Source organism: Delphinus delphis, chromosome 3 (genome assembly GCF_949987515.2).
Source record: "Delphinus delphis chromosome 3, mDelDel1.2, whole genome shotgun sequence".
NCBI lineage: Eukaryota > Metazoa > Chordata > Mammalia > Artiodactyla > Delphinidae > Delphinus > Delphinus delphis.
In genome coordinates this window covers 51,317,914-51,334,315 of record NC_082685.1, presented here as the reverse complement: position 1 = coordinate 51,334,315, position 16,402 = coordinate 51,317,914, and the positions used below count along the sequence as shown (strand labels likewise).

Sequence of the window (16,402 nt, the reverse complement as noted above, 5' to 3'; positions counted from 1 at the left end):
TAAGAGAAAAATATTTCCAAAATGACTCATAAAGAAATATCGAACCTTTGGTATACAAGAGCCACACCTAAAAAAAAAAAAGTGATTCTGAAAGGCTAAACATATAAGGATGGATACAGGCACAACAGGCAAATGAAATCAATACGAAAGCAGTGTTTGCAATCCTGATATCAGTCAAAGTAGGATGCAAGCCCAAAACAAAAAAATATTAATGTGACAACAAGGGCACTACTAATGCTAAAAGCTGCAATTCAAAATAGAGCTATAATATTCAGAAGTGTCTATGCACCAAATAACTGAGCAATCATCTTCATAGAGCTGAAACTACAAGAGAAGCAGGTAGAAGTACACAAAAATACCCTGATAATAGACTTCAGCAAACTACTTTCATTATAACACAGGTGAAGTAGACAAAAAGTTAACAGGGCTATAGAACACCTAAACAACATTCTCAATAAAATAGATCTTATGGAAACATAGCAAACATTAAACCCTGATAATGAAATATATATTTTCCTCTCAAGCAGCACAGAACATTTACAAAATTGACCACTCAACTCTTAGGTCACAAAGAAAGCATCAGTAAGTCCTATGGAGAAGAAATATTACAAACCCACTCCCTAATTATAATGCAATAAAATAAGCAATAAATTTTTCTCTTAAATAAATATTAAGTGAAAGAGGAAATACAGCTCCAAATTTCAAAATTTCTAAAATATGATAATGAAACTACTACATATTAGAATTTATGGAATACATTCAAGCAGTAATCAGAAGAAAAAAATTGATTTATATGCTTATTGCAAACTAAAAATATATCTTTTTAGAGGGAACCCAGACATACGGAGGCCCTCCATGATATTCTGACGTTTACTCTCAAAAATTGTTTTTTAAAAGAACAGTAAAGTTAACCAAAATAAAGCACAAAGAAGAAAATAATAGATAAAAGTAAAAATTCATGTAGTAGATACCCAAAGCAATCTACAGATTCAATGCAAGCCCTATCAAACTACCAATGGCATATTCACAGAACTAGAACAAAACATTTCACAATTTGCATGGAAACACAAAAGACAAAGATAGCCAAAGCAATCTTGAAAAGGAAAAAAGGAGCTGGAGGAATCAGGCTCCCTGACTTCAGACTATTTACAAAGCTACAGTAATAACAACAGTATGGTACTGGCACAAAAACAGAAACATAGATCAATGGAACAGGATAGAAAACTCAGAGATAAACCCACACACATATGGCCACCTTATATTTGATAAAGGAGGCAAGAATATATAGTGGAGAAAAGACAGCCTCTTCAATAAGTGGTGCTGGGAAAACTGGACAGCTACATGTAAAAGAATGAAATTAGAACACTCCCTAACACCATACACAAAAATAAACCCAAAATGGATTAAAGACCTAAATATAAGGCCAGACACTATAAAACTCTTAGAGGAAAACATAGGCAGAACACTCTAGGACATAAATCACAGCAAGATCCTTTTTGACCCACCTCCTAGAGAAATGGAAATAAAAACAAAAATAAAGAAATGGGACCTAATGAAACTTAAAGGTTTTGCACAGCAAAGGAAACCATAAACAAGACCAAAAGACAACCCTCAGAATGGGAGAAAATATTTGCAAATGAAGCAACTGACAAAGGATTAATCTCCAAAATATACAAGCAGCTCATGCAGCTCAATATCAAAAAAAAACAAACAACCCAATCCAAAAATGGGCAGAAGACCTAAATAGACATTTCTCCAAAGAAGATATACAGATTGCCAACAAACACATGAAAGGATGCTCAACATCACTAATCACTAGAAAAAGGCAGATCAAAACTACAATGAGGTATCACCTCACAGCAGTCAGAATGTCCATCATCAAAAAATCTAGAAACAATAAATGCCGGAGAGGGTGTGGAGAAAAGGGAACCCTCTTGCACTGTTGGTGGGAATGTAAATTGATACAGCCACTATGGAGAACAGTATGGAGGTTCCTTAAAAAACTAAAAATACAACTACCATATGACCCAGCAATCCCACTACTGGGCATATACCCTGAGAAAACCATAATTCGAAGAGAGTCAGGTACCACATTGTTCATTGCAGCACTATTTACAATAGCCAGGACATGGAAGAAACCTAAGTGTCCATCGACAGATGAATGGATAAAGAAGATGTGGCACATGTATACAATGGAATATTACTCAGCCATAAGAAGAAACGAAATTGAGTTATTTGTAGTGAGGTGGATGGACCTAGAGTCTGTCATACAGAGTGAAGTAAGTCAGAAAGAGAAAAACAAATACCGTATGCTAACACATATATAAGGAATCTAAAAAAAAAAAAAACACACACAAAATTGTTCTGAAGAACCTAGGGGCAGGACAGGAATAAAGACGTAGATGTACAGAATGGACTTGAGGACACGGGGAGGGGGAAGGGTAAGCTGAGTGGAAGTGAGAGAGTGGCACTGACATATATACACTACCAAATGTAAAACAGATAGCTAGTGGGAAGCAGCTGCATAGCACAGGGAGATCAGCTCGGTGCTTTGTGATCACGTAGAGGGGTGGGACAGGGAGGATGGGAGGGAGATGCAAGAGAGAGGGAATATGGGGATATATGTATACGTATAGCTGATTCACCTTGTTATACAGTAGCTACTAACACAACAATGTAAAGGAATTATACTCCAATAAAGATGTTAAAAATGAAATAAATTTAAAAGATAAAACCTTGCTGATGTTACAGACTTGTCACCCAGGACCTTTCATTACTGCCTCTGGCGTCTGGAAAATGCAAATTGAGTATATTTTTAAATAAAACAAGATGACAAATTAAAGTCCAGGCAGGTTCCTTTGCAATTACAACCTAACACTGCAACTGGTCCTTGTTAAAATGGTTCCATTAAATCCAACTGCTCAATTCCCTCTTTCAACGTATGGTATTTAACTGCTGCTACACAGTGAGGCCACACATTTGTTATAAAAATAAAATGCCAAAAATCACAACCACTTTGGCCTTTTTTTCAAAATAAAGTTTTTATCGAGTGTACAATATAGTGACAAGTGGGCTACTCAGACCTGTTTTTTGAGAAAAACATTTTTGTTTGAATGTATGTACTGGTGAGGCAGAATAGATGCTAAGTGAATTGTGAAATGGACTGTCTTAACGTTACAACTCCCATACTCCTGAGCAAAATATTTGTTAAATGAACACTAAAAAAAGAGAGGGTGGCAGGTGGATAAGCAGCTAATGTGGAAATGTAATTCACAGAAGATATGTAAATGATCAATAATAATATGAGAAAACCTCAACTGTAAGCTCCATGAGAGCAAGGCCTTTGTTTTGTGAATTGTTCTACCTCTAGGGCCTTCTTCCACAGAGTTTGGAGCATAGTAGATGTTCAATATTTGCTGACAGGATGAATAAACTTTCCTGGTATTCAAATGAGTGCAAAATAGAACCACAGTAAGATGTCATTATTCATCTAACATACCCAAAATTTTGATTTTGTTTTCCATGATAAAACCTAATGTTGGCAAGGCACAGAAGGAGAAGATTTCAGGTATGATTCTATTTTGGAAATTATTTGGAAGGGGGAGGTGGGAGAAAAGGAGAGAGAGAAAGAGAGAAAATGGGGAGGAAAAAAGGAAAAGAAGGGAGAGATGAAGGATCTCCAAGTTCATCTGTTTCAACTCCCTCGTTTTACAAATGATGTCACTCATTTATTCAGGATGGGACCAAATCCCTGCCCTCAGAGCTGTCAAATGGAGGAGACAGACACTGAACAAAGTCATTAGAACAAGAAGTGCAGAGTGCTATGGGAAAGAGAAATGGAGCCCCAGCCTAGGGCGTAGACTCAAAGGGAGTTTCACAGAAATGACACTTCAGCTAAGACTTGAAAGACAGGTAGGATTGAAGTAGAGAAAGGAGCCCAATGACTTTGGACTCATAAAAAGTGAGTAGTAGTAAACTTAAACCCCTGAACAATGAACACTGGGGTGCATGTGTCTTTGAATTATGGTTGTCTCAGGGTATATGCCCAGTAGTGGGATTGCTGGGTCATATGGTAGTTCTTTTTTTAGTTTTTTAAGGAACCTCCATACTGTTCTCCCTAGTGGTTGTATCAATTTATAGCCCCACCAACAGTGCAAGAGGGTTTCCTTTTCTCCACGCCCTCTCCAGCATTTATTGTTTCTAGATTTTTTGATGATGGCCATTCTGACTGGTATGAGGTGATACCTCATTGTAGTTTTGATCTGCATTTCTCTAATAATTCACCAGGACATGGAAGCAACCTAAATGTCCAACTACAGAGGAATGGATAAAGAAGATGTGGTACACATATACAATGGAGTATTACTCAGCCATAATAAGGAACAAAATTGGGTCATTCGTAGAGACGTGGATCAACCTAGAGTCTGTCATACAGAGTGAAGTAAGTCAGAAAGAGAAAAACAAATATTGCATATTAATGCATATATGTGGAATCTAGAAAAATGGTACAAATGAACCTATTTGCAGGGCAGGAATAGAGACACAGAGGTAAAGAACGGATGTGTGGACACGGTGGGGGGATGAATTGGGAGATTGGAATTGACATATATACACTACCATGTGTAAAACAGAGAGCTAGCGGGAACCTGCTGTATAGCACAGGGAGCTCAGCTCGGTGCTCTGTGGTGACCTACATGGGTGGGATGGGGGTGGGGATGGAGGTCCAAAGGGGAGGGGATATATGTATACATATAGCTGATTCACATCATCGTACAGCAGAAATTAATACAACATTGTAAAGCAACTATACCCCAAATAAAAAAAAAAAAACCCTGAACATGACATACAAAAACAGAATGCTATGAAAAAATGAAGTAAAGAATGCAAACCAACCAGGAAACTTGAAACCCAAATGACAACACTGCAATGAGTTTTCTGAATTCTCTCCGTGACACTCATATTTCAGACTGAGTGCTAGAGAAGCCAGCAACCTGGAAATGCCAAGAGGCACAGACAAAAACAAAAACAAGAAACAAAAACAATAAAAGCCTTCTCTCTCTAGGCAGAGGACCAGGAAAGGGGCAGCCTAGCAATCACTAGAAGAAAAGGCTATACAAAGAGATTCGCTCAAGAACACTGTATTGATAAACCAAACACGATTTCTAAAATGTGTCTGAATAACCCCAAGGAAGACCGCCACTCTAAAAGAACAAAGTTTTTTTTGAAAAGGAAGACTTAAGCCCTAATAAATCAATAATTACATTAAATGTAAATTATCTAAATCACCAATTAAAAGTCAGAGATTGGCAAAGCAGATTAAAAAACATGACTCAACTGTATGCAATTTATAAGAAATGCATTTAAAATGTAATGTTAATAAAAAGAAATATAGGCACTCCTATTAAAGGTACTCTAGCTAAAGGAAACTTCAGGGCAAAGAAAATTATCAATGACAGAGAGCAACATTATAAAATGATAAAAAGGTTAATCCAAAAAGAAGACATAGCAACCCTAAACGTGTTACGTACCAAACAACAGAGCTACAAAATATGTAAAGCAAAAATCTATAGACATAAAAGAAGGAACAGACAAATCCACAACTGCAGTTTGAGATCTCAGTACCCTTCTCTCAATAAGTGATAGTACAACTAGACAGAACATCAGATAGAATACAGAAGAACTCAACAACACCATTAACCAAGAGGAGCTAATCAACATTTGCAAAACACTTTCCCCAACAATAGCAGAATATCCATTCTTTTCAAGTGCCCATGAAACATATACCAAGGTAGTTTATACATCCTGGGCCAGAAAACAAACCCCAGCAGATTTAAAGAGTTGAAATCATAGAGGGTGTGTTCTCCAATCACAGTGTAAGCAGATTAAAATGAATTGCAAAAAAGACATCTATTTTTGACTTACCTCACTCTGTGACCACCTAGAGGGGTGGGATAGGGAAGGTGGGAGAGAGACACAAGAGGGAGGCGATAATGGGGATATATGTATGTGTATAGCTGATTCGCTTTGTTGTAAAGCAGAAATTAACACACCATTGTAAAGCAATTATACTCCAATAAAGATGTTAAAAAAAAAAAAAGACATCTAGAAAATCCCCAATTGGAAGACTAAACAACACACTTCTAAATAATCCATGGGTCAAAAAGAAAGTCTTGAGAGATATTTTTAAAAATACATTGAACTGAATGAAAATGAAAATACAACATATCAAAATTTGTAGAACACAGTTAAAGCAGTGCTAGGAGGGAAATTTATAGCACTCAATGTACACATAAGAAAAGTGGGAAAGTCTCAAAAGAATACTCTAAAGCTCCCACCTCAATACCTATAAAAGAAGAGAAAAACCCAAAGCAAGCAGGAGACAGAAATACTAAAGAGCAGAAGTCCATAAAATACACCAGGAAAGCAACAGAGAAAAATCAATGAAAGAAAGAGCTGGTTCTTTGAAAAGACTGATAAAATTGACAAATAGAGCTTATCATTAAAGACCAGGCAGACATCAAAAAGATAATACGAAAATACTATGAACAACTCTACACATATAAATTTGACAATTTATATAATATACAGCAATTACTCGAAAAACACAAACTGCCTCAACTCACCCAGTATGAAACAGAACATTCAAATAGCTCTATAACTATTACACAGACCACATTTGTAATTAAAAATCTCCCTAAAACAAAAATCTGAGGCCTGAATACTTTCACTGGCGAATTCTACCAAATGTTTAAAGAATTAACGCCACAGTCTCTTCCAGAGACTGCTGAGTGTTTACTATGTGCCAGGCACGGTTCCATTCCAACTGTTTTTACATGTCTGGAACTCATTTAATCCTTTCAACAACCCTATAAAATAGTCCCTATTATTACTCCACCCCATATGAGGAAAACGAAGCGCAGAGAGTTTATGTACACAGCTAGCACAGCATAACTAGGATTCTAGTTTAAACCTTGGGGCTATGTTTGAATCCAATCACATGCTCAGATTTCTTGTATTTTAATCTAATGCCACATTTATTGTCAAACATCACTTTTGTGAAGGGAAATTCAGATCTGACCAGGATGTGCTATTTCGACAAAGAAGCTGGGGTAATACCAAAGTTGGCATTCTCAATAGAAATATGTGTTTTGTAAACAAAAATTCCTGCTATCAGCTGCCATACAATTTCCATCTACATGACAGTTAAAATATATCTGTAAACCAGAAAAGAGGTTTCTTCTTGGAAATGATAAGAGCTTCACTATAGCAGAGCCAGTCACACCACTATAATTACAAGAATCAAAACACTGCTTCATTAATTTTTCCCTGCGTTTGTTATTTTACCTCATCAAGACTAATCACCCCCCTTCCCATTGATTTTATCTAGCACCCTGGGTTAAACACTGCAGACAGCCTGGTTAGAGAAAGCTGTGGTTTATAGGTGCATCTGAACTGCCTCTGTTTAGGAGAAAACAGTATGTGAAAAACATTATATTGACAAAATTTTCCTGACTAATGTTTTCTCTGAACAAAAGTGGAAATACAACTGCCCCCCAAAAAATTATAGTGAAAAATAATTTAAATTTTAATATTCAATAATTGCTCTTCCTACTTATGTTCTTCCTTCTCAACAACTAAGAGACATTAACTCAGCCCTCAAAATAATCTGTGATGCCCCTGAAGGCAAGGTTTACCCATTTTATATTACAAGACACTGGCAGACAAAGGCCATGCTGCTGGGAGGGAAGACCAACTCCGAGGGGCATGGGAATTCTGGGAGTTCCAGGGATTGGAGGTGGCCTACATCAGGGTTTCTCCAACTTTTCCAAAGAGGGACCTCTGCCCAGCAGAACAAGGCCCTGCAGTGTTTGAGGATGTACTAATTGCAAGTGCTTCTATCAGGCTGAGCATAAGTAATTATTATCCTTTGGTATTTCCATTATATTCAACCTAATATAACATCTGCTGCGTACAATGCAGCTTTCTAAGCAGCGTCCCAAGCAAAATGTCTTCTACGTCTCCTTTTTTAAAAATTAAGAATCCCGGGCTTCCCTGGTGGCGCAGTGGTTGAGAGTCCACCTGCCGATGCAGGGGACACGGGTTCGTGCCCTGGTCCGGGAAGATCCCACATGCCGCGGAGCGGCTGGGCCCGTGAGCCATGGCTGCTGAGCCTGCACGTCCGGAGCCTTTGCTCCGCAACGGGAGAACCCACAGCAGTGAGAGGCCCGCATACTGCACAAAAAATAAATAAATAAATAAAAATTAAGAATCCATTCCAATCTTACCCTCTACGAAGTTATACATTTGTTTTAATAAAAATGTTTTCCCCACAAATCTTTGAGAAAAATGTTCTAAGAGGAACATTTTGCCCATCTATCTTGTGGCTTCACACCTCCCTCACATAGACAGCCATACATTCCCGCTACAACTACATACCCTGCTTTGATTATAGCAGGTGATACCCCAGGAAGAGGTTTCAGAGGCAGATCGAGGGAAATAAATGCCTGGCTAGCACTTTGCTATTCCCCAATTCTTCTCTGCAAAATCTCTGCCTTTGATAAGGCCCAAAAACATTGTTAGCATTTATTTTTCCAGGAGGAAATGGACTCATAACACTTGACAGAACGATTAACACCTAAGGAAACAAGTTATAATGCTAGCTCTAACTTCACACAGACAAAAAGACTACTTCCCATACTACTTCCCATACAATCATTCTAATTGTATTCTGAGGCACAGTTTAATCCAATTTAAAACTGTAATTAAAAATCATAGCCATCTAGTGCCTCAGATGTGACTCCAAGTTTTCCAAAGGCTTTAAATCCAATCATCAAGATACCAGAAGAACTGTACTGAACTTTTTTCCGCTGTACCTATGGATATGTTCAGATATATTTTTTTTAAGACATGAATTAAGGCTCTAAACTTCCATGCTATATCCCCCAACTCTGAAATGTCACTTGGGAAAGAAACTTTCAGACAGTAAAGGTTTCCTGGTAGTCACCCTAATGAGTGACAGGTATGACCTTGTACATTTCTCTCCCTCCTTGCCCCAAATTCTGTTCCCATTTACAATAATGTTACGTGGGGGTAATTCATTCATTAAAATATTTCTGGCTACTTTTGTAAACCTCTTGTCCTGAGGACCAGGGGAATTTTTTTTGGACTGACTGACAAGAATGACTTTGGTTTTGACTACACTAACGACTACATCCTTAAACAAACACAAATAACAGAGGAGCTTCAGCCCAGAAAATAATTTCCCCTAAACTTCTAAAGAAACTGGCAATGGGATGATTTCAAAGTTTGAACAATTTAAGGACTTCTGAATTTAAGAAGACACCTAAACTCAAAATAGGAAAACAAAAACATACAACTGAACGGTTAGCATTTTCCTTTGTCATCGTATCTAAATGCTCATCCTGGCACCTACACAACGAAGTAATGATTCCACCAGCAGCCTAACAGATGGCAGGCACAAAATGGCTCTAACCTTCTCTGAGAATGCCGCAAAAGAGCTCCATGAAGTTGAATTTAGCAGGATGGGGGCTGCTATTTTCTCCCCGTTACCTCCTGCACAGCACGGCTGTCCATAGCTCAGAGCACTACATCTTAAGGTCTGGAAGTACAGTTACTCAGTTTAACCCTTTCAGACAAATAAGGGTCTTGAGTTATTATGGAATCCTTTTTCTGCACGGGATTCTGTTCCACCAAATACAACCCAAACTTTTGATCATAACAAAGCAGGCTGAGCATGGTGAAATATTTTTAGGCTCTCTTTTCTTCTATTAGCATTTAAGAGACAGTGGAGCACCTTTTTCTTAGACAGTGAATTATATTTTTCTTAAGGACTAGAGGCAAAACATTAGAAAAAAAGAGTTCTCATACTGTAAACTCCTGCCAGCTAGCTTAAGGATAACCCCTTTTGGGAGAACAAACGTTACTTCTGAAGTTGACAGAATTGCTGGCCATGGCATCAGGATCACCTGGGGAGCTTGATGCATTCCTGATGCAGAGGCTGCAGCCTAGAATCTCAGGGGGTGGGATCCAAGCATCAGTATTTTTGAAGCTCCTCAGGGGGTTCCTATTGGCAGTCGAGGAATGTAAGAAATACTGCATGTTAAGAATTAAATACTGCATTTTAAATGTCTGTCAATTGTTTCTGTAAGTTAATTTTTATTCCGAGTCCTCACCACACTGGGTTTGTCATTCTTAGGACTCTACCCCTCTATCTGCCTCCGTCTCTCCAAGGCTCATGTTAAGGTTCTGGCGTCTGCAGGATTGGCCAGAACTAGTTAGCATGACCACCCAGACATCAGGGAAACAAGACACTGATACTGCAGCCCTGAATTCAGGGACGTCCTCAGATCAGGCTGTAACAGAACAGTCTGAAAGTAAAAGACTTTTATGCCAGAAAATCCTGCACCCTGCAGTCATTGTGCACTGTGTGTGGCTCAGATGAGAAGGCGGTCTCATGCAGGGCAGCTCCACCTTTCCGTATATAAGGCTAAGGCTGGAGAGAACCCGTTATCTTCCCAAAAGGGATGAGGTGCCCCCCACTAATTCAGACATGATTACACAACCGTGCAATCTGCTGGTGAGGCTCTGGGGCCATCAAGCTATACATTTTGTGCTAAGCTCTCCATTATGCTATGCCTCCTGTGCTATTTTCTGCATCCTTTAGGCAATCATGGTGTGATTTACCCAAGAGGTAAATGTGTCTGATCTTACCATCAATTGGTGCCCATTACTGCCCTCTGTCAGTACAATGAAGGTGCAAGCCTCCTGGAAACCCACTGGATCAAGTCAAAAGAGAAGACAAATCCTGCCTTTCTCTTGCATGCAGCAGGTACTCAGTAAGTGCTGGATGAACCAAGGACTCTACCCCTACAGGCCCTCAGGCTCTAACAAAAGAAAGGCATCAACAGGGCTTGGACAAGGCACTCTGGAAACCAGGCACAGAAATCCACTCGCATACATTCAAGTAAAAGGCGGACAAATAAAAGGATAAAGGCAAATCTCACGGAAACCAAGTACAGAAGGTATAGTTGAGCCTCACAAGCAGGTCAACAAGCAGTTGCCCTGTCTCTCCCTCCCCCTTTGGGACCCCATGACTTCACACCACTGTTTGTGCTTCATTTCTTCTTGCTCCGCATATCCTGGTCCTTTGCTCCATTAGCACATGGCCCATTCTGTCACCCAGTAACAGCAGCTTCTGCTTAATTCTGGGAGAAACGTTAACGGCTCAACTTGGGGGAAGTGGGGAGCTAACATCATCTGGCTGGTATAACACTCTTATCTGGGGCTGCTGAAAGGACTAGAATCACTACTACAAATGATAAACACAAGCTCTGCCAGGCGATGTGATACCCTCAAGAAATTAAAATTCACACATAAGTATTAGTTGTGACACCTTTATTTCAGAAGGACGGCAGGATTGAATTTCACAGGTATACAACTGATTTATAGCTCTAGATCACAGTAACACTGAATCAAAAACACTTTATCCTGCACAGAAACTTGGCACAGAAATGTTCACTTGTAATCTACTTACGTTTCACATTATAAAACTGGACATATAAAAACACTAACACAGCTGGGGAGACAACAGCTTACAGATCTAAGTAAATCATTTGTAGCAATATCTCGGTTATCTTGAGGTCACAGATCAGACAACTGCAGTCGAGGATGAGGAAGTAAGTTAGAGGAAGTAGCAGAGCCACTAAAATAATGTCACCAAGTCAATGCAGCAACGTTCCTCCATTTCACTGCTGAAAAAAGCCTCCCAAAGACTGACTCAGCTCCTGTTTACTGTTACTTGACATACAGTATGCAATTACAGCAATTCCCAACTCCATATAGTAAAGGAGAGCAAAGTTCCTAGAGACAGGCAGAGTGAAGGAAGAGAGACACGACAGGGAACAGTGACGGAAAAGAAGAAACTACGAAAACCATGGCAAAACTCAAAGAGCAGAGCCATTCAGTGGAGGGGCTTTAACAAACCTAAATAGGACCTGAAAGAATTCAAAACATAAATGATGACTCTGAAATGATTTCATTATCTTCAGTAGATTCTGTTTGCAAAAGCAGGGAAATGTATACTAAATTAGGAGGAGGCTCAAGAGGGAGGCAATATGGGGATATATATATACGTAGAGCTGATTCACTTTGTTGTACAGCAGAAACTAACACAACATTGTAAAGCATTTATGCTCCAATGAAGATGTGAAAAAAAAAAAAGAGCTCCGTGTAAATGGCAGAAATAGAGCAAAAAAGATGTGACACTTAAAAGAATAACCTTGAGTCAGCTATACCATGCACCCACGACGTCTGATAAATGGGATATTACTACGCAGGTACTGCTTATAAAATACACAAAGCCATTTATATCAAAAGAATATAGCACCTTTTTATTCCCACGATTGAAACCATAAAAGCCCGTTCATGGTAAAAAGCACCTCAACCATGTAGGGACAGCCTCAGTCAGCTTCTCTGTGCATGAGAACTTTATATTATGTCCTGAGGGATCAGCTGTATTGATCAGTAGGCCCAACTGACTATAAACCCTTCTTCAATGATAGAAGACACAGAGGCCACAAACACCTCCCCTAAATCACTGTTTCTCAAAATCTGGTCTGCGAAACAGCACAACCAAGACTCCTGGTGAACTCGTTTTAAAATGCAGATCCCCGAGTCCCAAATGAAATTCCATGAATCAGAATCTCTGGGGGAGGCCCTGGGAACCTGCAGTTGAGCCCACCTACCCAAGGATTTCTGGTACAAGTAGAAGCCTGGGAATCACTGTAATACATCTGCACCTTCCGTGTGTAGGTTCAGCAACCCAGTCAGGAGGAGACTGGTCAGATCTCTGAATTAACCCTTCCCACCCTTGTTCCTAACGCACCCAGTAAGGCTATACTCCCGGTTTTGACATTTTACAGATAATCAAATTACATGTGGACTTCTAAATGTTTTATCACAGGAAGAAGATTCTGACACATAATAAAAATAAAGTTTAACAAGCCCTAACTAATTTTAAAAGGAGCATACGATTTCTAAGCCATATATGTGAAACCTGAAGTAATGGATGCCCGCGGGGGTGGGGGGTGGAAACTGAGGATAAGTGTCTGATGCAAGTTCAGAGGATTGCTTGGGAATGGGGAGGAAAATACACGTAAAAGCAGTCTTGGAGGAGAGGCAGAAAGCAGCTTACAACCAGAATAGGGAAACGCAAATCTCTTAAAAGTTGGCTGAGATGTTTAAGCTGGTCCTTAACACTCTTGAAGCAAAGGCTGGAAACTACTGGCAAACATGTTTTGTTTGGCAAGCACAATGTTTTAAACAATCCTGAATTCGTTGCCAACACATAAAAATTGGGTGATTTCTTTCTTTTTTTTAATACTATCTTTTCCTGGAAAATTGGAAATTGGAAGAACTAGAAAAACCAGCCACTTGGCAACACTGTGCTGGAGCTGGGCAGCAGCTGCCCACCTTTCACCACAGCCACGGTACTCCTGGGGTCTCCCCACTGGCCGCCAGCCTGCTGCACACATCACATCACCTGCCAGACCCCTGCAGGCATTTGCACTGGCCACGTCAGCTTCAAGGAATTAAGGCAAAAAATCAGCCTCTCTGTGCTTCACTCTAACAATAATTCTTACTACAAAGATACTTTCCTACCTTGGAGATGTGAAGAAAGGAATCAGATAATATCTGCAAATCACCCAGAACTGTAGTGTTCGCTGGCCACTGGAATCACCTAGGGAGCTTTAAAAAATACTGCTGACTGGGTTCCACCCCCAGAGATTCTGACTTATTAGTCCCAGATGTAATAAGGTAGGCAGCAGGAGTGCAGAAAGCTCCCAGGTGGTTCTAATGGACAGTCAAGGTTGAGAACTGCTTTCACAGAATGCAAGTTGTTGAGTATGAAGGGTTACATTCATTCTTTCTTTTTTTTTTTGGCTGTGCCAGGAGACTTGCCGGATCTCAGTTCCCCAACCAGGGATTGGACCCAGACCCTGGCAGTGAAAAGCTTGGAGTCCTAACCATCAGGCCACCAGGGAACTCCCAGAATTACGTTTATTCTAACGTCAACCTCCAAGTACAGATTTCTCGCCTCTCACCTCTGTGATAATTCACATCACCTTTTACTTGTGTAAATGTGCTCTTATTCCTAAAGCCTACCAACTGCCATTTACAAACTGGAAAACGGTCAAAGCGTGTTCTGGTTTCTACCATTCATTTTCCCTCCAACACAACTGAAGAATGAAACACTAAGGAAATGAAGGGAAATTATCCTAAGACACAAAACTCAGGCAGCACAAACAGCTCAAATGCAATAAGAGGAGCTCACAGTGGCAGGCTTGTATTAAAGTTTAAAAAAAGATAAAGAAAAATACATTTAAAAAAACAATTGCTTTGAAATTCATCATTCACTAAATGGAAAATTTTTCAAATATTAAAAAAGATAATTTCCCCAGGACTTTCCAGTAATGGCCCAACTTGTTTTAACTTAAGACAATGAATTCCAAATTATCGCCCCTCTTCAAGCTTTCTTTTAGGTAGCGTGCATTTACATTTTGGCTTCGGATCATGGGGAATGCAAACTCCCGTCACCTAATTTTCAAACAATACTACTACATTACCTTACATTAGAAAAGTATATTTCCAAAATGGTTTCAAGTACTAATAATAGCTTCTGTTTACTTCTGTGTACCACGTAGCACGCTAGGCACTTTATCACATGATCTCCAATTGTTCCAACAGCCTCATAAGGTTAACTCTATAATCCCATTTTATAAACCTAAAAAAGGAATCTAGGAAAGATCTTTAAGAAAGATTTTAAATTACATACGTAATCACCGAGCTGCTGCGTGGCCCTGCTCAGACGCAAACCGGAGTCCTTCTGACTCCCAAACCTGTGCTTTGCATACCAAACAACCTTGTTTAATCATCACAAATAGAAAGACCTGTGCCCAATTATCCCCATTTGCCCAATGAAAAACAGAGAGATCACATCATCTGCTCCACAGCCCAGAATGAGTTAGAAGGAGCCTGTCTCCCCACTCCCCAGGTGCTTTTAAGGACCAATCACAGTTCATGTGTTATATTATAAAAGCTAGCTGACAGCAGGTAGTACTGATGGGGAGAAATCAAATGCTCCTGATTTCTGAGAATCTTCAACATTACTGTGAATGTGGCTTAACTTCAACACAGGTATGGTATATTCCTGTCTGTTCCAGGCCACCTAAGAATCAGGTATCAGGTTTAAGTCTTTTATTCGCCCCAGAATCCTCTCATGAATCCTATGAGCAACGACGGAGAGAACAAACAAGCAAAAGCAGCATTTTCCATGCCTCTGGCCCATCCTTGGCTGCCCCAACACCGCCACCAGGCACTCAGCAGGACATCCTGAAGAAGGGCAGACATCACCTTCTATGGGATTTTTCCTTTATTTGTAAAACCGTCGAGATTGTGCCATAAGAATCAGCCAGAAGGTCTCAGCTCCACGAGAGCCGCTATCTGAGGTCGGCTCCCAGGGGGAGTGCATCATGTCATATCCCGGCAGAAAGGTTTCCTCTTCTGTAAGCTGCCAACACCGCATTCTTATACCTGTATTTCGAAAACTGTGTCTTTGGATGTGTTGTGTCCGAGAAAAGATTCTCGAGCAAAAGTAGACACAACACAGCTTCCCTGCAAGAGAAAGCAAACAGGCTTTATCACCTAATAAACATGTCTCAACAATCAATACTTATTTGCCCTCTTTTCTGAAGCAACTCTTAAGAGTCACTTGAATTCTATCACTACGGATAATTCTTGAAGAAATTGCATTTCCGCCTCCTAATGATCTTCAAACGAAGCAAGCACCTCATTTTATTAATAAACTACCAACTGCCCAGAGGAGCTGGTTCAAAGGGGAGTTAAGATCTAGCTAAAATTAAGGTCTTACTCATTCCGATGTGAAAGAACTCTACTGTGTTTTCGAACCTCACCAAGCCCGGTCTCCCAACTGCCAGCAGCAAGAACAAACAGATGTCAGAGCTACTTGTTTTCTTCAAAAATGACAGGAACTCAAAAATCTATCAGATGGATGTGTCAGCAGCAACACCCCAAGCCCACTGATTAGTGAGATTTATGCACCACCATTTTGGCTCAGGACAAAATCACTTTCTAAGCTTTTTAACTGTCAAACGCCCACTCAGATATACAGGCCAGAGAGATCTAGGGAGCATCTTTAGTGTGAGGTGCCCTACACAATGTGGTCACGTTCTATGTGACTTTAAAGTATGCAAATTTGAAATGTGGTAGAATATAAAAATATTAAATAATGTCTCCTTAGGCACACGTGTGCAGGCCCGTTTTTTTAAAACATTAAGATGTTTTTTTTAAAACATTAAGAACT

At 39.7% G+C, this 16,402-nt stretch overlaps 1 protein-coding gene across 3 annotated transcripts in view; it reads right to left on the bottom strand.

Moving 5' to 3' along the window:
* The window catches only part of PRELID2 (PRELI domain containing 2), a 181,527-nt gene that overhangs the window by 85,228 nt on the left and 79,897 nt on the right, over positions 1 to 16,402 (bottom strand). Inside the window, exon 7 of one of the 3 annotated variants that reach the window (XM_060008614.1) lies at positions 11,410 to 15,693. The exons of the other annotated variants lie outside the window; for them this stretch is intronic. The gene's annotated coding sequence lies outside the window, so the exon portion shown is untranslated. Of the gene's footprint in view, positions 1 to 11,409; positions 15,694 to 16,402 lie in introns of those variants that run through there. 3 annotated transcript variants of the gene reach the window in all.